Source organism: Balaenoptera ricei, chromosome 1 (genome assembly GCF_028023285.1).
Source record: "Balaenoptera ricei isolate mBalRic1 chromosome 1, mBalRic1.hap2, whole genome shotgun sequence".
Classification (NCBI taxonomy): Eukaryota; Metazoa; Chordata; class Mammalia; order Artiodactyla; family Balaenopteridae; genus Balaenoptera; species Balaenoptera ricei.
In genome coordinates, this window is record NC_082639.1 from 167495587 (window position 1) to 167517140 (window position 21554).

At 37.7% G+C, this 21554-nt stretch overlaps 1 protein-coding gene and 1 long non-coding RNA gene across 6 annotated transcripts in view; one reads left to right on the plus strand and one right to left on the minus strand.

The window, feature by feature from the left end:
- The window catches only part of SMYD3 (SET and MYND domain containing 3), a 715741-nt gene that overhangs the window by 485048 nt on the left and 209139 nt on the right, over positions 1–21554 (minus strand). The window lies entirely within an intron of this gene.
- LOC132375886 (uncharacterized) lies at positions 794–16053 on the plus strand. The gene is made up of 3 exons (XR_009506142.1): positions 794–886; positions 8613–8702; positions 15958–16053. It is a non-coding gene; the product is annotated as an uncharacterized LOC132375886 (long non-coding RNA).

Below are 21554 nucleotides of genomic sequence, written 5' to 3' on the forward strand. Positions count from 1 at the left end.
TAAAGGGCAAAACAAATTTGAAATTCATGCATTTTAAAATGTATTTATTTTATTTACAGGGGACAGAAAAGGAAGCAACTTGAAGGCCCTTTGGGAACATTTGTAACAGTGTTGACAAGAAGTCCCAATGATTTAAGCAACACTAATAACCATATGTCTGTACCTATGTTCAGCTGTAATTTACACATTACGTTTAAGTTTTTATTTTCATACTTGAGAAAACATGCCAAGTATTCAGTATTTATTATCAGAGTTAACTTGCAGAAAGAGAAAGCTAATTACCATAGAAAGAAGAAAATATTCATCTTGGGAAAAAATGAATTTGATTATCATACAGGTAGGTAGCAAAGGAGTCATTACTACCTCCCACAACTAATCAATATGTCTGTACCTTAAACTTACCATAACTGTCAGGTACTAAAAAGATATGATCACTATATGGGCAAATATATTGCTAATAAAAATCTACTCCAACATACTAGTCACTCCATCACAGTACAATATAATTTTTGCAGGTATGTGCTATAATAAACCATGTGACACAGTAAACGGTATGACATATTACAAGTATCCCTTACACAAAGTACTGCGAGCAGGTATTGTCAACCTATTACTTGAGATCACTCGGGGGTAAAAAGGTCAGGCCCAAACAGCAGTCTGCAACCTTATAAGGGGCTGAGCAAAGACAGAGGAATATCAGGCAGGGAGAGTGGGGGTGAGGGGAAATGATAAAACAGAAGGAAAGAAGTCAATGGATAACCATTTTCAAGAAAGTAATTTTAGTTGATGTTAGGTATTAAGATTGAAAACTGAAGCCTGAGTTGAGAAAACCTGAAGGCGAAATCGAGGAGGACTACAAAGAAAAACAATTCAGCTGCCACACTTGGTGAGTAATTGCCTGTCTTTCTTACCGCATCTGTACTAGGAAAGCACTGCGGACAAACTAGAACACGTTTGTGTTCTCACCTTCTCAGAAATCTCACTTCATCACTAATAACCATCTCCTCCACTTACCTTAAAATATGCATCCTTACTGGCCCCCAAGTTCAAAACTCTTTAAAACAACCAACCAATCAAAAAACTATTATTACCTTTCTAACCCCCATCCTATTCTTTATTTCTTATTCATAGCCCAATTTCTTAAGATCCAGCACTCATGACTCTGAGGTGCTCTAGCAAAGCTCACTAAAGGATTCTTTACTATTGAAATCAATTAATACTTTTCAGTCTTCATCTTAATTGACTTCTCTACAGCATGAAACTGTTAACTTCAATCATGTCATGTTTTTTCTCCCTTGGTTTCTATGACATCTTTCTCTCTAGGTTTTCCTCTGACTCTTCGTCTCAATCAATCACCTTTGCTGGCTTCTCTTTTTTTTCAATTAGCCTCTTAAATATTCCTGTTCCACAGGGTTCCATCCATACTGTTCCTGTCTTCATTGTTTCCACCCCCTCCCTGTATTATTTCTACCTCCACAGAATAAGCGATCATCTCTCTATTTTTTGAGAATATATACTATATTCTCAAGTCTTAATTTCCTATTCAAATCACTCTTGAGATTCAGTCGCACATATCCAGATCCCTTAAGAACACATCCACCTGGATGTCCCACAAGCATCTCATACTGAACACATCCAAAATGAAATTCACGATCTACACATGCAACTCCCTCTCCTCTTTCTCTCTTCCCCTACTGTCAACTCCTCTGGCTGTACTCACTGTCTTTCTGAGGTACCACCACTCATGCCTCAAGTCTGCCGAGTTAGAAAGGTGAGCACCCTCTCTGACTCCTTTCTTTCTTTCTAATACGTCCACAGCGGGCAGTCCCCAAGCGCTAGCAACTCTACCTTCTTCAAATGTTCTCATTACTTCCCTCTTCCCTTCGCGCAGCCATGGCTACTACTGCCAGAGTATAGGACCACATCATTTCTTTTTTTTTACCCTTTTATTTTTTAAATTTTTTTTTGAATTTTTGAATTTTATTTTTTATATAGCAGGTTCTTATTAGTTATCCATTTTATACATATTAGTGTATATATGTCAATCCCAATCTTCCAATTCAACACACCACCACCACCCCCCTCGCCACCACTTTCCCCCCTTGGTGTCCATACGTTTGTTCTCTACATCTGTGTCTCTATTTCTGCCTTGCAAACCGGTTCATCTGTACCATTTTTCTAGGTTCCACATAGATGCATTAATATACGATATTTGTTTTTCTCTTTCTGACCAGAGTGACCCTTTTAAAAGAGACATTAGATCAAATCATTTCTCTGCTCAAAATCCTGCTTTTTTTTTAAAACTTAGATAGCTTCATTAATTCAGAAGCTTGGACTGACTGATTTCCCCATTGTTTAGAACAGTGCTTGGCACATAGGAGTGTGAAATAAATAGTTGTCAAATGAATGAATAGAAGTACAGCAAAAGAGGTATGTATATGACATAGGGGGAGCCCAAAGGTAGAAACATGAGTTCCTCTTGGGTAAAATGGGAAAGGGGGCTTCCCTGGTGGCGCAGTGGTTGAGAATCTGCCCGCCAATGCAGGGGACACGGGTTCGAGCCCTGGTCTGGGAAGATCCCACATGCTGCGGAGCTACTAGGCCCGTGGGCCACAACTACTGAGCATGTGCGTCTGGTGCCTGTGCTCCGCAACAAGAGAGGCCGCGATAGTGAGAGGCCCGCGCACCGCGATGAAGAGTGGACCCCTCTTGCCGCAACTACAGAAAGCCCTCGCACAGAAACGAAGACCCAACACAGCCATAAATAAATAAATTAATTAAAAAAAAAAAAAAAAAACTGGGAAAGGCTTCACAAAGCAGTGGATGCTTGAACAGATTTGTGGAATAAACACAAATCGGTCAGGTTAAAGTTCTGAGAGGAAGGCACCAGAAACCAATAGCATGACTCCTGTAAAGGCAGAGGGAAACAAAGAAGCATGGTGCACTCTGGAACTGCATGGGATCCAGGAGAGCTGAGATGGAAAGCGTAAGTGAGCAGAGAAGACTGAGCTGAAGAGGCAGGCAGGTGCTCCGCTGCTTGCTGGCTCTCCTTGCCTCTTGCAACTGTCCAGACCTTCAGGACCACATCATTTCTTGACCTGATGACTGCAGCGGTCTCCTGGTCTGTTTTACTCTCCTTCCAAACATCCTCCAAGCTGAGAAAGAAAGAGCTTTCTGAAGTGCACATCTCACTCACCAAATCCCATGTCCCTTGTCAACTTAAGAATGTGTAAATGGGTCTCCCTCAAGATAAGGCCCAACTCCTTGGCTCCAGCCTCTCGTTAGCCTCATTTCTAACCAAGTCCCTGCCTCCTGCGCATACCAAATTGCTTGCCAGCTTCCCCAAAGCAACATCTTGTATATCTGTGCCTTGGTATATGCTGCTTCTCTGCCTGATAACTTTTGTCACCAATTTATCTAGCTGCAAAGACTCTCCCAGAGCCTTCCCAGGCACCTACAGCCTGAGTGTAATGCCCTTCCCATGTGCTCTAAGGGCAAGAGCCCCCTATGAATAGTAGACAGTACTGTGACTTCATATTTGAGGAAATGAACCAATAGTTTATCGGCTAGCATAGCAGGCACTCAATAAACGGCTTTCAAAGAATGTAAGATGATACCCAGTGATGAAGAAGAAGTTGCTTTTCCTTAGTATTTCATTCTTCATCTTGATTTTTAGGGCCTAGAGCTGATATTCACAACTGTTAAGTAGCAATAGAGGAATTAAAACATGGGCATCTTTTTTATACTTCTTGTAGATACAAGCTATGATGTTCACCTGTAAAATATGTCATCGCTTAATTCTTATAATTCCTTTTAATAAAGGAAGTTAAAAAAAAAAAAGAATGTAAGATGAACAAATAATAATTTGGCTTGAACTCCGCAGCTGGCATAATGGCTGTAACACCTGAGAAGTCTATGTCAAACTGTATTTATTCAGAACTTCAGAGTCATATATTTCTTGTTATTTTTAAATACTAATAAAAAGTCAAAGAAGGGACCAGTCTCTAGGCCTTAATAACAAAGTTGTCTTGATGGAAATATCATATACACTTGAAGGAGTTCATGTGCCCTCCAAAGGGTCTGACTACCCAAATTATCAACCAGACCACTGGCTACAGAGGCTGTCTTACTCATCTCTGCATACCTAAGTCCCTGACACATAGCACCACTCACAAGGTCTGATGAAGGCCTAATGAATGAGAGATCAAAGAAACATATAGAAACAAATAGGGCCTGCCCTGTTGAAGAATTACTAATTTCTAATTTCCTTCAAGAAATTACCTACAAGTGGTCAGTCTTACTGAGTCTTACATTTCCAAGAAGTATTCAGCTCAGTATTCACTTATTCAACAAATATCCAGTGTCAACTATATGCCAGCTACCATGGTAGGCACATGAATTAGCAGGGAAAGCAATGGAAGTAGAAAGAGTACTCTTTCTTTTTTCCAAATCCACCTAGATATTTAATAGTTGTGAGATCTATGTGCCAACCAACTAAGCTCTCTGCTTATAAATGTCTTCGTATATAAATTGAGAGGAATACATCTATTTCACAGGGTTATTGTGGGAGTTAAATGAGATAATACATAAACCCAATATGGTGTAAACATATTAGTTATCCCTATATTCACTATTAAGCAGCGGTCCCCAACCTTTTTGGCACCAGGGACCAGTTTCACGGAAGACAATTTTTCCACAGATGGCGGGTGGGTGTGTGTGTGGGGAGATGGTTCAGGCGGTAATGCGAGCGATGGGGGAGCGATGGGGAGCGGCAGATGAAGCTTCCCTCGCCCGCCTGCTGCTCGCCTCCTGCCGTGCGGCCCAGTTCCTAACAGGCCGCGGACCAGTACCCGTCGGCAGCCTGGGGGTTGGGGACCCCTGCTATAAATAAAAGGCAGTAATATTTTATGTATTACTTCACATAAGACAAATAAGACAGGGATTAATATTCCCACGTATAATTTTTAAAACCAGCACCAGGGAATCTAAGCAATTTTCCCAAGACCACTCATGCAGTTAGTCAGTGGCAAAGTTCTTTGGTATCAAGTATGAAACTGTGATTCTCTTTACTTATTGTCTCTTACAAATCTCACTGGCACCTAATTATGAAAGACCCTACACCAAAGAATGGGACTACAGCTGAGAAAGCATAGGTCTTCCTAACATAGTAGCTGAGGGGTTAATGAGCAAAGAAAGTGTTTAAATTAACTGTTTTCTTGTTAAAGAATAACAGTTTTCTTACCCGACACAGGGTAATGCCAACTAGAAGAGACACCATAAAGTTTTTATAGTCAGGGAAAGGTCCCCAATGTCATAAGTTTTGCTTTAACAAGAAAATTCTAATATTAAAAACTGTCGGGTTGCCATGGTAACAATCTATTTGCAATCATGATGCTGGTATTATTCCGTTATATTTCTCTCAAGGAAAAGTAAACTAGATGTAGCAAAGGAATTTAATGAAAGTATCTGCTGGACCAAAAGCCAAGATATGACCATTTTTAGGCAATACGACATGATTTAAATATACAGCAAGAGATCCTCAGGTTACAATAACAGTTCCATCAATAAAATTAAAAGATTTTGACCTTGACACCAATACAAGGTATAGCTATATTATCTCAATTCTATGAGTAAGAAAAATAAATCATTAAACAACTGAGATGACAGCCATGGAACAAGAAAGTCAGAATTCATCAAAAGGAGAACAAAATCAATCCTCAAAGGAAGTATGGATTATCAAGACTAAATTTCTCACAGAAAGCTCGAAGGTTTCATTTTGTGTGTATGTGTGCGTGTATGTGTTGGAGGAAGGGGTATATTTTGAACTCTAGGACATCCTTGGATGATTTAACCTTCTACTTTTATTTAGAAAATGTCAGAAGGACATATTCAAAATAAATTGATTCTAAATTAAAAAAAAGGAAGGAAGTTATCATTTTTGAATGGTCTTCAAAATTAGACCATTTTGAAGTCTGGACACACAGACTGCCTATGCAGACAGGACAATTTCCACACAATCAGCAAAGCCTCAGCCATGACTATGAAAATCATATAGATTTTCTCTTCTGTAAAAGCTTTTCTAATACTTGTTTCTACAACAATCCAAGAAATGATAACATTTTCCCCACAACTTTAGCTGTGAACAAATCATTTCTTTTCTATTTGTAACGATTTTACAGAACAGCATATGCGTGCTCAATGTCCTCAAAGACAACCAGCATAAAAATTGCACTCCCTCTGCTTCAACAATAAACTGGTTTTGTAAGAAAATACCAGCATGCAGAATTAAATTTTTTTCTTCATTGGCCAGATCTTTACTTAACGTCAATAGTCAGTGCAGATTTGGTAATATATATTTACATTATATATACTATTATAATATATATTTATCATATATAATATAGCATCAATTTTTACAAATATAAATATTCATATATAAAATAACTAGTTTGTTTTCCGAAATACAATCCTGAAAACTATGTGTAATCAAATTTTCTATATAAGCCATGCTTTCTCTCTACTTTCAATATAAAATTATAGAACGTGTCTCCAGCCTCCCTGAAAAGGACTGGCTAAAGACACCTTTTTAAAAATCACAGTTAGGGAATTCCCTGGTGGTCCAGTGGTTAAGAATCCGCCTTCCAATGCAGGGGATGTGAGTTCTATCCCTGGTCAGGGAACTAGGATCCCACATGCCACGGGGCAAATAAGCCCTCGTGCTACAAAAAAAGATCCCGCATGCCGCAACTAAGACCGAGGTGGTCAAATAAATAAGTAAATATATAAATATTTTTAAAAATTAAAAAAATAAAATCACAGTTAAGATTTCAGAAAACTTCATAAAATCTAATATCTTAAATTTTATTAAATTCAAACAAAATATTAACAACTTAAATAACAACTATAGCTAGCACAGATTACATACTTTTGCTTATTGTTCTTAAAGATTATGGAGATTAAGGTTAAGACCAAAGGTTTCTAGGTTGAGGAACTTAGATGGAGGATAATAACATTAAATGGTAAAGGAAATATACGAGTGAGTACAAATTTGAGGGAAAGTGCTAGATAATCATCCATGCTCTAGAAAGATTGAATAATGAGGTGGGGATATGTGATAAACAGTCGGAAGTTGTTAACAGAGGGTTGGAACTCAGGAGGGCTGTCTGCAGTATTAACGAAGATTCACTCACTGGTGAATAAGCAATAACTGAATGTACAAAAGAGGATGATACCCCTTAGGGAAACATTGTGAAAAAGAGACTAATAAAGAGAAACAAGGATAAACCTTGAGGGAGACCAAATATTTAAAGGTCAGTAGAATTTTAAAAAAACAAGGTGACAAAAGTGTCTTGAAAGTCATGAGAGGAGGGTTTCAAGAGGAGAGCAGTCAACAACATACGCCTCAAAGAGCTCAACAGAACACAGCAACAGAAAAGGCATACTGGCATCTGCATTTCAGATGTAACTAGGTTGTATTAGTGAAGTCGTTTTCAGTACAGTAGCTGAGGCAGAAACTAGCTAGCCTCAAAGGGTAGAGTGAGAAAATGGAAACAATGCATCAAACATTGCTATGTTCTACATGCTTAATACTAAAATCAGAATCCTCAACAAATAAAACTTAGTGTTTCTGGAGTATATAATAACCATTCTTATGTGAAAGAAACAATAGCAGATTTGTTTTTGTTTTTATAAATTTATTTATTTAATTTATTTATTATTTTTGTCTGCGTTGGGTCTTCGTTGCTGCATGCGGGCTTTCTCTAGTTGCGGCGAGCGGGGGCTACTCTTCATTGCGGTGCATGGGCTTCTCATTGCAGTGGCTTCTCTTGTTGCGGAGCATGGGCTCTAGGCGCGCGGGCTTCTGTAGTTGGGGTGCACGGGCTCTAGAGTGCAGGCTCAGTAGTTGTGGTACACGGGCTTAGTTGCTCCGCGGCAAGTGGGATCTTCCCGGACCAGGGCTCGAACCCATGTCCACTGCATTGGCAGGTGGATTCTTAACCATTGCGCCACCAGGGAAGCCCGCAGATTTGTTTTTAAAGGCAAAAACTTGAAATTAGTGACTTGTACTAGGAAGCAGCAATCCATCTTTTTTTTTTTTTTAAATCCTGGCAGTATAAATAAATTTCTTGGCAAAAAAAAAAGAATATTTTCTCATGCATCAAATGTCAAAATTTAGTTTATTTTTTCTAATGTGTAAATGCCATAGATCCATTGCAACAATTAAAGGATGCTCTGAATCTATCTGAGATTAGTAATGCTTTTAATTAAAAGATTTTTCCTTCCAAGACTTCCATTTCAGTCCTAAATATGTGTTTTCTCCATTCATCGTTGTCTCATAGGACAATGATCTTCATATTTTAGAGGGAGACAGATTTACTTTTTGGTTCCTGTTAACAGAACATCTTGGATTTAAATGCCAATATTATTTATGAATTACAAGTGTAGGAGTGTTTTTCAATATGATGAATATTCCGTCATCTGTAATTTTTAAGAGATGCCAAATATGAAGAGGAATAGGATAGTACAGTTGCTCTTTTCCTCTCTTGCTACACCCTCTTCTGGAAAGACAATAAACAACATAGGCTTTTTCCTTTGTCTATTTAAACCTGCAGATTCAGAGACAGTTTTGTCAAAAGTCAAAGAGAAATAGGAAGGAACTTCTAAGAGAAGTATTCCTAAAAGGCAAGAACATGCTTACAGAGGTAAAGTATAATAATTAGCACCTATTACTGCAGGCAAAAAGTGGGGGGAGGGATAAAATATAACTGCATAGTAATATCAAGTACTACAAAGGTAGTAAATGGAAAAAAATTTTAAATATTGAATATTAATTTTCTCCTATAACCAAAAAGCATAGTAAAGCTTACAAACTCAACTAATGCCTAATGGGCTGATTTAAATTCAAAGTACTTGAATGTAAAGAAGAAAGCTGAGAATACTATAGGGGTTCTCCTGTGTTTACAGTACAATTTCAGATATCACATAGGGGCTGCCACATTTAGTTCCAGGTATTCTCACAAAATATCAGAGATGATATGGAAGTTTTGCTCTAAAGGTAGAAGATATACCCCACCAGGTTAAAACATTCTACACCTAATGGCTTTTAAAATAAGGCTGTTCAAAAAGCTATCATAATGTTGTGACAATGACTGGACCATCAAGAATATACAATATTACCTGTATATTAGACTCTACCATGTAAAGAAGGAAGAAACATTTCTACTTTTAAAAGCCAGAGAAAATGTCTAGGTCTGCTTAGAATTGTCATGGCCTCAATTTCACAGAGAAAGAGTCAGTCTCAAGGTTTTATCATGCAAAATTTCAAGATTTAAAATGCAACAGAACTAAATAACATAAGAAATTAAAATTAAAATTAAAATTACAAAGAGATATTATTTACAGCATTTATAAGATGAACAAGGATTAAAAAGAATGATAATATCTCATGCTAGCAAGGCTGTAAAAAAACTGCACTCATACAGTGTTGATGGGGTATAAGTTAATACAATATATACTGGAATACAATTTGACAACATATATAAAAATGCAAAACATGCCTCGGGAAATTCATTTCTATTCACTTATCCTATGCAAAAAAAAAAAACAAACTTTATTGTATAAAGATATATGTATACTGATGTTCCATGCAATGAAAAAAAAAATGGATATAACTCAAAAGGGTACTGGTTAATTACATTTTGCCATGTTTCATACCATGGAATAGTATATAACCATTAAAAGAAAATTATATATGGTATGCATGCAGGAGTGTATATATTAGATATAGATACAGACATAGACCCAACAGCAGTCTGCTGAATGATGGAAATGGTGGTCTCTAAGAAGCAGGGTTTCTGAGGCACTTGAATTTCTGATCTGCACTTTTATTGATTATTTTAATTTTTTTATAATGCACATAAAAGTTTTTTAAACACTTGAATAAATGTTTGAAATAAGTGATGAAATTTATTACCACAGTTGAAAAATACCTATTTGCATATATTACAATGACTTTTGTTTGTGTCAAAGGATTAAAGATACTTAGAGATATGAAAGGTAATGTGTTGACTATATTCTACCACTGTTATTACACAAGAGATGAAAAGAAATACACAAAATTTTCTTCTTGGGAATACTGGTGAGAAAAGTAGTCCAGCAAATGTTTAATATATTACCAGCACCAAGATGCTATCAACCTTCAGGGTGGGGGGGGGGGGGGGGGGAAATGGGTGGCAAGGTATGAATTTGGGGTTTTTAAATGCCTCTGTGCTTTCCAGGTGTTAACACCATGGGCTCTGTAATGAGAGATACATGGTTTAGGGGCCCAATTCTGTCAGTGACCCTGGGCAGGTTCCTTCATCTTTCCAAGCCTCAGTTTACCTCCTACAATACAGGGATAATAATAGTATTACCCCCATAAAATTGTTGGGAAGATTTAAAAGATAATATATGCAAGGAACAGTTCCTGGCATATGGCCAATATTCGATCTGGGCTCTTATCCTTCTCAAAGCACACCAAGTTTTTTTCATTAGCAATTACAAAGACCTCAGGAAATAGAAGCCTGAATTTTATTGCAGAAAAAATAGAAACGAGGGATGTTAACTTCAGATTGGATAACAGAAAACACCCAGCCAGTCAGTGGAATTCATTTTAACTCTATAATGTTGCCCATCCTAAAGATAGTTGTAGCTTTCCAGAGATATAAGTCCTCTCTGATTATTAATACCAACCCTGACTTTGTGACAGGTATTAAAATAATACCAGTTCAAAATGTACACATAAAAAACTGAATGAAGAACAAAACCCAATCTGCCTGTTAAACATAAATGAGAACTTGAGGGAAAATCTTGACAAAGTCTTATGAACAAATAAACTATAAAGAGATAGTGAAAAAAGAACTGAAACTGTTTCCCGCGATCAAAGCACATACATTTCCATCATTCAACAGAATGAAATCAACAAACATGTATTAAGCAATTCATTGCCCTCAGGAATATCCAGTTCTACTACAGGAGCCAAGATAAACCAACAAGTAACTGTGATACAAGAATTACCAAGCTCCATAGGAGCCTGTCAAAGAGACAGCATGCTTCTTGCCAGGCCAAGGGAGAAGCATACAGGTATAGTGGGAATGCTTTTCAGGTATGAGTACAAACAAGATGGTCACAAATTGAGATTCATTCACCTAGCAAGTTTGAAGTAATGAAACTATGTTTTAATAAGCTGCATGCACAAACTTTATACTATCTATCGAGAGTCTATTTTGTGGAAAATATTGTAACATGCTATAAGGGAACACAATAATATTTCTGATACACCCTAAGCTTTACAATCCAATTGAGAAACAAATGATACATATTGTATTGTGAATTCCCCAAGGGCAACTGATGTGTCTTTTTTATCTTTGTATTCCCATCCCCTTGCACAATGCCTGCAAAATTACTGGCACTAAATAAATGTCTGGCAAATAACTGAATAAACAAATGACTATAATACAAAGCAGAATATTATATGTGCTGCTGATCATCAGTATCAGAGAAGTTTAGCAGAGGGACACAGAATTTGCAATAGGGCAAGCAAGGAAGGTGAAGGTAAGTACCATTTTTGTCATCCAGCATTCATCCCCATATTCCTCTGGTAATCATCTCTTCCCCTTTATCTGTCTCCCTGGTCCCTTGGAGCTAACTGCAGGGGTGGGCACGTGACCTAGGCTGAGCAAATCGAAAACACTACATCCTCCTGGTTACAGAAAATGGTTCAAAAATGCATTCCTGACCCAAGCCATGCTAATTAGATACAATCATCACTAATCTTGGGAATTTTGCTTAAGCCACCAAAAACACAAGTTCTTTTTCATGCTGGATTTGCAGCTGAGAGGATGAAAACTTAGAGCCTGCGACCACTGTCTTGCCACCACAAGGGGAGAGCCTATCTGAGAACGGAGGCATCTCATGGAAAGAGAGTCTAGCAATGGAGAGATACCAGATCCTAATGACAGCTCTTGAGCCTCTGGATTTAGCAGTGCTTGAGGAGGCATTTTTCAGTTCATAGCAAACAAATCCCTTTTTTGCTCCATTCAATATCAAGCCAGATTTTCAATCATATGAAACTATAAGAGTTTTCGTGCAAAGACGGAATTGGAATTGATCACTGAAGAATGTCTTCAATAGGGAAAGAGGTTCCAAATGGAAAGAACTACATACGCAATAAGGAAAAGAAACAAGAAGACTACTTCAGTTACAATGATTTAAAAGAATCTATAGCTCAAGTTTAAGTTTAGATTAAGTCTGAATGGGCTGGGGTTAGCTGAGTGGGCTGAGTATAGCAAACTGGAGTGCTCACACTTCACGACAAGCAGTAGCTGCTGCCCAGCTCAAGCAAATCATTGTCACGTGGGAAATAACCCAGTGCAGCCACATCCATCTCCCTCCCTCTCTCTTCCTCTCTCCCCTCCTCCCCCCTCCCCTTCAAATACACACACACACACACACACACACACACACACACACACACACACGCATACAGATAGTTGGTTGTTTCTCTGAAGAATTTCAAAGATGTAAGGAACTAGGGCAAACAATTTATAAAAATACTTTTATTAATATATGTATTGAGAGTGATTTTAAAGTGATTTTGTAGGAGGAAAGTAATTGTTTGGGTCATATACTGTAGACTAGAATCCAGTTGGAAATATCAAGTTCAGGATATGCAATGACAGTCTACTAACCTAAAAATAAAATATAGCACCACAAAGTTATTTTTTAAGTATTTTAGATCAACAGATACTTAGCATGGAAAAAAGCATAATAATCTTACTGGTAAATAAAATCCTATATCACACATATAGTATTAAATAATGGTACTATATTTCAGATGAAACTAGCAACTAATACATTTGAATGAATTCCTATAGGTCACATATACAAAAGAAATACAGTAGTAAAAATCTGTACAAAGCAAAATAAATTTGAAAAAATTCCTATGGAGGTAACCATAGTACATGTAGAAATATATTTCAGTTAAAAAAAGAAACTAGCTCAAAGCATACAGAAAAATAATGAATTTGAAAAAATACCCCTGTAATGTGCATACATGCCATAAAATCACACATTGCTCTGAATATTAGTAAATGACAAGCAACAGAAAACTGAGAATGTGATTTAAAAAAAAGACTTCAATGAACACATTAAGCAGAAAAAATCAGTGAGGAAAAAAGTATCATAAAGATTTTTTCCTTCACCCTCAAAATGAAGTGAATCACAGCCCAAAGCCTAAAGGCCACCCACCCACCCACCGATGCTGCTGGAAGTGGGAATATTCTCTTCATCTCCAGCATTCATAGTTAGTCACAGTCATAATTATCTTGAAAATACTACTATTTTACAGCAAGATCACTGTAGAGACCTGTGACATCAAGATGGAACTTAATGTTCTGTCAATGCCTCTGTTGCTTTTGAGCCCTTGGGTACAAATTAGTAAGTTTATATCTGAAATAATATAGGAATAGTCCACTGATAAATCTCTGTGGGTTGTGACTTAATTGTTTACTTAATGAGACATGAAACTTTCATCTTGGTTGAAAATTATTATATTCCTGAGCTCCATCACTGAGCACAGCCTTGCTGCAGCTCAACCCAGAACCACTGAATCTCTTCGATACGCACATAAGATGTGGTGTGGAATGAACTCTGATACAATTATTTGGAGTAAGAAACAAGGATAATTTTACAAATGTATACCTATTCCTAACATTATAATTCACTTTTCCTGAGGTTGCTTCAAGCTTTTATGAGAAGTGTCGTAAATCTCACAAAAAATGCTGAGTCCCAAAGGGTTCAGAGCTCACATTTTGAGGAGCACAGACTTCATTTACTGAAACAATGATTAAAGATTCCATTTCACATTCGTTTCTAAAATCTTATAAGATACAAAATTGCCTCAAGAAAAAAGTTAAACTCAAACAACAATTTCATAGAATTATAGAAAACCTCATTTCAGCACAAGCCTCAGCATAAGAGCTTCTTTGTTATCTCCAATATAACATAAATCGCCCTTTTAACATAAAATACTAGACGTCATGGTAATTTCACAGCTTTATTACATTAGAAAAAAATTTTAATGGTCAAGTCAGACTGCCTCCATTTTATAATATGCATATAAGGGCTACTTTCTCATACAGATGTTAAGAAATGAATATTAAAGAAGGATGATAAAGGAAATAAAACCATTTGAAAAAATAATTTGAAATTAACATATAAGCTTCCATAGTCGTATGTATTGAAGGAAAATTCTAACTGAAGTTTGACTTTTATTAACTACCACAGAATTTTTTTTTTTTTTTTTTTGTAAAATTTATTTATTTATTTATTTATGGCAGTGTTGGGTCTTCGTTTCTGTGCGAGGGCTTTCTCTAGTTGCAGCAAGTGGGGGCTACTCTTCATCGCGGTGCGCAGGCCTCTCACTACGGCGGCCTCTCTCGTTGCGGAGCACAGGCTCCAGACGCGCAGGCTCAGTAGTTGTGGCTCACGGGCCCAGTTGCTCCGCGGCATGTGGGATCTTCCCAGACCAGGGCTTGAACCCGTGTCCCCTGCATTGGCAGGCAGGTTCTCAACCACAGCGCCACCAGGGAAGCCCTACCACAGAATTTTTAATTGGAAAATCTACAAACTTCCTTGGCAGTCCAGTGGTTAAGACTTCGACTTCCAATGCAGGGGTGCAGGTTCTATCCCTGGTTGGGGAGCTAAGGCCCCATATGCCTTGCGGCCAAAAGACCAAAACATAAAACAGAAGCAATATTGTACCAAATTCAATAAAGACTTTAAAAATGGTCCACATCAAAAAAAAAAAAAAAGAAGAAGAAGAAGAAAGAAAATCTAATATGAAGGAACCAAAAATACTTTAAGGCCCCTTTCTTTAATAAGTATACAAGGTTAGTTTGTCCTATGATTTTTCAACTATTATCTTGTGCTCTAGAGCACAGGCTCAGTAGTTGGTTGTGGTGCAGGGGCTTAGTTGCTCCCCGGCATGTGGGATCTTCCTGGACCAGGGCTCAAACCCGTGTGCCCTGCACTGGCAGGCGGATTCTTAACCACTGAACCATGAGGGAAGTCCCACCAGTGAATTTCTAATTGCTAAACTGAATGCTGAATTTATCCCCCCTTAACATCTCTGCACTTCCATATACGTTGGCCATCTCCTTTTGGAAACTGTTTTCTCTCACGGATACCAAACAACCTGAGATCATCAAGGCTCCTGAGACACCTAGGTTACTCTTTCTCGTCATGTCTCTTAAAAGATGCTTCTCAGTTTATTTTGAAAAACAAAAAGCAAAATAAACAAAATTCTACAGCTAAATTTCCCACTTGAGAACGTGCCTGTCATGAATTAGGGGATTCCACCAGGATCAGGAAGAGCAAGTGGCACATGGAGGGCTCACCTAGGGGAAGTGAGACTCACTGGAACAGCCTCAGGTATAAGTTTCAAGGAAAATCTTAAAGCAACTGCTCCTAACCAAAAATAGTCAGATTCATTAAACTTAAACCAGAAGCAAAAATCTCCTTGGATTGCTTCCTCCTCTGGCATCCAGAGCCACAGCAGTCTAGTTCACAGTTCTGGGGTCTGCACTGACCTATACGGAACAGCAGCTGCTAAATTCTAGGAAGTCAGCACTGACTCTTCCACCTGCAACACCTTTCATTAAAGGCCTGAATCAAATGATCCCCCCACACCTGATCTCCATCTCAGGACTACTACCGTTAGTTTAGTCTGCAGAATATTCTGAGCAACTACAACGTATGGAGTTTGGCATGTAAAATGTTTTAAAAAGAAGATTAAGGCATAGTCCTGCTTTCAAGGAACTGTCAATATAATTATATTTAAGTTATTTGTATATTTCTTTTATGTCTCCTACCAGACAAGTCAGAAACTAAGTGTTAATTACCCTTCTTTTTCCACAGAGACAGTATACATTTGTGGAGCTGAAATTTACTAAGCTGGCTCTTTGCGACCCAAAATATTCAAGTAAGAATCCCACGGCTTTGTTTTGACCCTACCTCTCCACTTCTCCAATATTTTCTAGAAATAAAAGGACCTTATGAATGACAAGTCAAACCAATTTTTCCCCACTTCATTATTGTCAGTACATAACACTAAATACCACAGTGACATACAAAGCTGGGGAAAGGGGTTAGTCCCAGAAGAATGCCCTCCTAACCAACTACAATAGCAGTCTCTAGCAAAACAGCCTACCAAACTGACAAATCAAAACAACAATAGCATATGATACTTCAGAGGAAGAATGGTTCACATTTAAAATTTATGATTGCACAAAGGCACTCTAGAATTTTATGTTCAATGTACTGAATAAAAAGCAGCTGTTAGGCAAAGAACGATTAAATGACTTCAATGTGAAAGAATTAATCACATTTTCTTATACTTGGGATTCTGCTGACACTGAAAATAAAGATGGAAAGGACTGCAACGTCAACATTCTAAAAACAACATCAAAAAAAGCACCCAAACTGGCATTCATCTACAAAAACATAAAATTACTTCCTTGCCTAACATTTTAGAAGCTTAATTACACTAAAAAATTTTAAAGCATTCATTCTATATTAATATAATAGAACATCGAAGTTATTTCTAAAATCAGTAAGTATTTTTAATTGTTCAAAATTATTTAAGGTTCGGAATTCCCTGGCAGTCCAGTGGTTAGGACTCCGTACTTTCACTGCCATGGCCTGGGTTTGATCCCTGGTGGGGGAACTAAGATCCCACAAGCTGCACAGCGTGGCCAAAAAATATATTATACATATATATATTGTTTAATCCCTCCTGGCTGGAGGGATAAAATGATAGACATGACTGCTCTTATTTCTTTAATCCACTTATATTTTATACTTCAACTTTCTCATTCCTGTCATAATGGGCCATGTCCAAGGAAGTTGAGAAAGACTTCCTAGAAAAGGGGGCATTTGAAGTGAATCTTGAAGAATGAAAAGGAATTTGCCAGGAAGAATGGAAAGAGCTGTACATGCAAAGGTTGGAATTAGGAAAGGAATCTTGACTGTTAGGGGAAATGATAAATGGCAAGAGTTTAGAGTACTCTGAATTCTACCCAAGAAATGCTGATAACTATCACTATATATGTGAATTATCACACTCTCTGAGCCACTGTATTATTTTGTAATTGAAAACATGAAGTTGTTTTCAAAAGAACTTTTAAATACCAAGATCATCTAAGTCTAAACACTCCTTGCCATGTAGAAAATACCCTTCTACTCTAATAAGCTGAAAGAGTTCTAACTATAACTATAGAGCATAATGCCTTGCTTCCACAAAATGCAAAGGACTTTGCAAGCTTCTCTTTAGTGACTTTGAGGAGGTAAGAAGTGACAAAGATCATCCAAACATCACTGATATGAGGAAAATATTTTCAGCACAGAAAACTTATGTTTAGCAATTGCTCTAAAGAAAAGCTAGAAGCCCGCCTGACAACCATAAGCAAACACATAGATATCTTCCAGGAATGGAATTCCAAAATCTGATCACATCCCTGTAATTCTCTAATTATCAAACCCAACAGTGTTGACAAAGCAGAAGCCCACTCAACTACTGCTGATAATTAGTATTCAAAGCTAAATTTCCTCTATCAAGTCAGAATGACTTCGAGATAGAAGCACACTACTTTAGGATCCAAGGGAACACAATGATTTCCACCTCCTTGCTTACACATTTACACACACACACACACACACACACACACACACAGCAGCAGCAGCAGCCATAATCAGGCTTTGCTGATTTGTCACACTGGCTTTGACAACCTCTCCTTGTGTATTCTCATATACACGGGCAGCTTTACAAATTGGCTCAAAAATACCTTAGCCTGTCAAAAATAATTCCGTATCCAGAGGACTTACTTGCCCTGCCTACCTTTGTTTGCTACTGTCATAGCAACAATGCTTCAGATATCATCAAGCTTTGGAAGTGTGAAGAAACACACTGACAGTGCAATAACGTGAAGGCGGAAAAGCAAAATGCAGGTGACAATGCAACAATGTAAAAGAGCGAAAGCATGCATTGATTGAATCCCTGCAACTTGCTGGTTACTATGCAAGGTGCTAAGAAAATGGTTACACCCCTCAAGTTACAGTCTATCCAAGCAGTCATCCAGTTCCAGGAAAGCAGCATGGGATGAGGCCTGCAGAGTCCTCAAATGCTATATTTTAAAACCTTGATTTTATTCAACAGGCAGTAGGAAATCAACATTTAAAGCAGGGGATACAAACGATCAGATTGGTATTTTAAAAATATATTTCTAGGGCTTCCCTGGTGGTGCAGTGGTTAAGAATCCACCTGCCAATGCAGGGGACATGGGTTCGAGCCCTGGTCTGGGAAGATCCCACATGCCGTGGAGCAACTAAGCCCATGCGCCACAACTACTGAGCCTGTGCTCTAGAGCCCACGAGCCACAACTACTGAAGCCCGTGTGCCTAGAGGCCATGCTCTGCAACAAGAGAAGCCACCACAATGAGAAGCCCGCTCACCACAACAAAGAGTAGCTCCCACTCACTGCAACTAGAGAAAGCCACACACAGCAACGAAGAACCAAAGCAGCCAAAATAAATAAATTAATTTTTAAAAAAATTTTATATATATATATATTTCTGAAGGCGGTATTAAAAATGGGTTGAGATCCAGGGAAAGAGAGGCAAAAAGATTAGTTAGAGCCAAGTAGGCAAGATAAAAAGACTTAACTAGGCCAGAGGCAAGAAATATATACAACGAAAAGAACAGAGTTAAGAGATATTTCAAAAGCAGCATAAGCAGGGCGTATAGAAGGCAAGAGAGAGGGAATATTCAGAGGCCTCCCTGACGCTTCTGGTGTGGCTGACTCAGGAGACTGCCATGCTAAGAAAAAAGATAGAAAAGATGGAGAAGCAGCACATCCTACTGAGAATAAGACAAGAGTTTAAGTATGGGATGAATCTGAAGTTAAAACAGATCATGCAAATGAAGATTTTTATTAAGTAGAAAATATGGGATTGGATCTCAGAGGAAATGGCAAGGCTCAGCAAGTCAGGCCATGGCAGTGGAATGCTTGTCATTCAACAGGTAAAAAGAGAACTAGTGAATGATAATTTTTTTTAAAAAAATGGTATGAGACGTAGAAGGAGAATCAGCGGCAGGTCATGCCACAGAAGGCAATTAAAAGATTTCTAAAATTTGGACAATATCACACCTTAAGATCTGCATACTTGAGGTTTAAGTGGGTACTGTTCTATAGACTCTTGGACAAATGGAAAACAAGAAAACCCACAGTCACCTGCTATTACAAAAGACTTCTGAGGCACCAAAACAACATACCTTACCAACTTTCGCTCTAAACTTGAAACACCAAGAGCCCATGAACGGCTGTGAAGGATGAAACAGGGAGACTTCCCTGGTGGTCCAGTGGCTAAGACTCCGTGCCCCCAATGCAGGGGGCCTGGGTTCGATCCCTGTTCAGGAAACCAAATTCCACATGCCACAACTAAAAGACCACGCGTGCCACAACTAAAAGATCACACATGCCGCAACAAAGACCCAGGGCAGCCAAATAAATAAATAAATATTAGGGGAAAAAAAGGATGAAACAGGGCCCAGGACATCAACCAGCAAGTCACATGGGCCTCTTCAGATGCTGAGTTGGCCCTGTTATTTCAATAAAATACTGCCACCCATGATGGGGGAGGAGGGTAGGAAAGAAAGTGCTGTAAAGTGTATTTTTAATCCTGTTCCTAATTCAACTGATCCTGATGAAAGAGCTTTGCATAAATAGTGCCTTGATAAATCTTTTCCTATAGCATCAAAACAAAAACAAAATGTTAATTAAAACTTGAAATAGCTCCCACAATTGCCAAATTTGGTCACACATAGTTTCAATGCTTTTACTTGACAAGTATTTGTTCAAAAACAGTATTTCTAAATTATTTGCCTATGTTATTAATGTCAGGTATAAATTTTAAGGGCAAATAAATACCCGTAACAGAAAAAACAGGTGCCAAAGAAGCCAAAGAGGATTTTATTCTTTATTGCATATATACTCTTTTGCATTATAAAATGGTTTAATCCATAAATGCAAACATTTATATAATTACAAGAAAAAAAACACATCCAGTAACGGCTTGAAAACAAGATAGAACCAAGCTGAAGGCTCTTGAATAATTAATGTTTTAATATTCAGTACTTCAAGGTTGTGGAATCTAGATTTCAAAAGTTAGCTTAACTCCATGCAAATTCCATTTCAATCAGCTTTATTTTCACAGAGTTGTGGCAGCATCAGCTCAGAAATATTTGATATGAAAAACCCACCCTCTCCCGACCCTCCCTGCCAGCCCTTTTTAGATTTGAATATATGAAGCAGAGACGTGTAAGGCACTACCTGTATGAGAACAGAAGGAATCCTAATTAAATAATTTAAAGCTTTGCCTATAGTAATGCTTTAGTATTAGTGATAGAAATCTTATCATACATATTTCCATTTCTTTCACTCTGGTTTTGCTCCTAAGGCTTACAATAGTTCATAATTAGAGCTTTAACACAAAACTAACATAACACAGAATGCAGTATGGTGGGATGGAGAAAATCTAAAATCATGATAGGTTAAAGCTCTGGTTCCTTTATTTACAAACAATGTGACCTTAAGCATTCCATCATCTGCAAAAGGAATAATAACAATAACTCAGAAGGTTGCTGTAAGTAATAAATGTGATTATATTTGTTAAAGTACTTTGTAGAGTAAAAAAAATTAAAATAAAAAATAAAATTGGGTGAGTGCAGCACTAGGCAGCTTGTGATAAATCTCTCATTTATCCCTTGATCTGTTAATGTAAGACAAAGACCAGTGTCTAAATACCCACTGGCTTCCTGGTAAATATGGGACAAAAAAATGAGGAATACAAAACAAATCCACATACTGTCAAGTATGTAATACAGCAGTTCTGTTTATAACAGAGTTGTCTGAAGGGAATGTATCCAGATGGTTTGGAAAGTCACCATCATTTAAACATAGCCATACAGAGTCCCTGAGACTGAAACTCATCATTATAGAGACAATCTAATCTAGTTTCCAATGCTGTTAAGAGTAATCCTACGGTGTAACTTATTCTTAATTTTCTGGCTTTATACTGATAACCTTCAATATAAGGAATAGAGAGGGGTGGTGCCAGGAAATGGGGAGATGGACAAAGGGTACATACTTTCGGCTATAAGATGAATAAATTCTGGGAATCTACTGGATAGCATGGTGATTATAGCCGATAATACTGTATCATATTTAAAAATTGCTACATGAGTAGATCTTAAATGTTCTCACCACACACACAAAAAAATTTGGTAATTATGTGACGTGATGGAGGTGTTACCTAACCCTACAGTCAGAATCATTCTGCAATATCTAAGTGTATCAAATTAACACATTGCACATATTAAACTTATACAATGTTATATGTCAATCACATCTCAATAAAGCTAGAAAAAATATATAAGGAATAGATATTGTTGAAAAGTT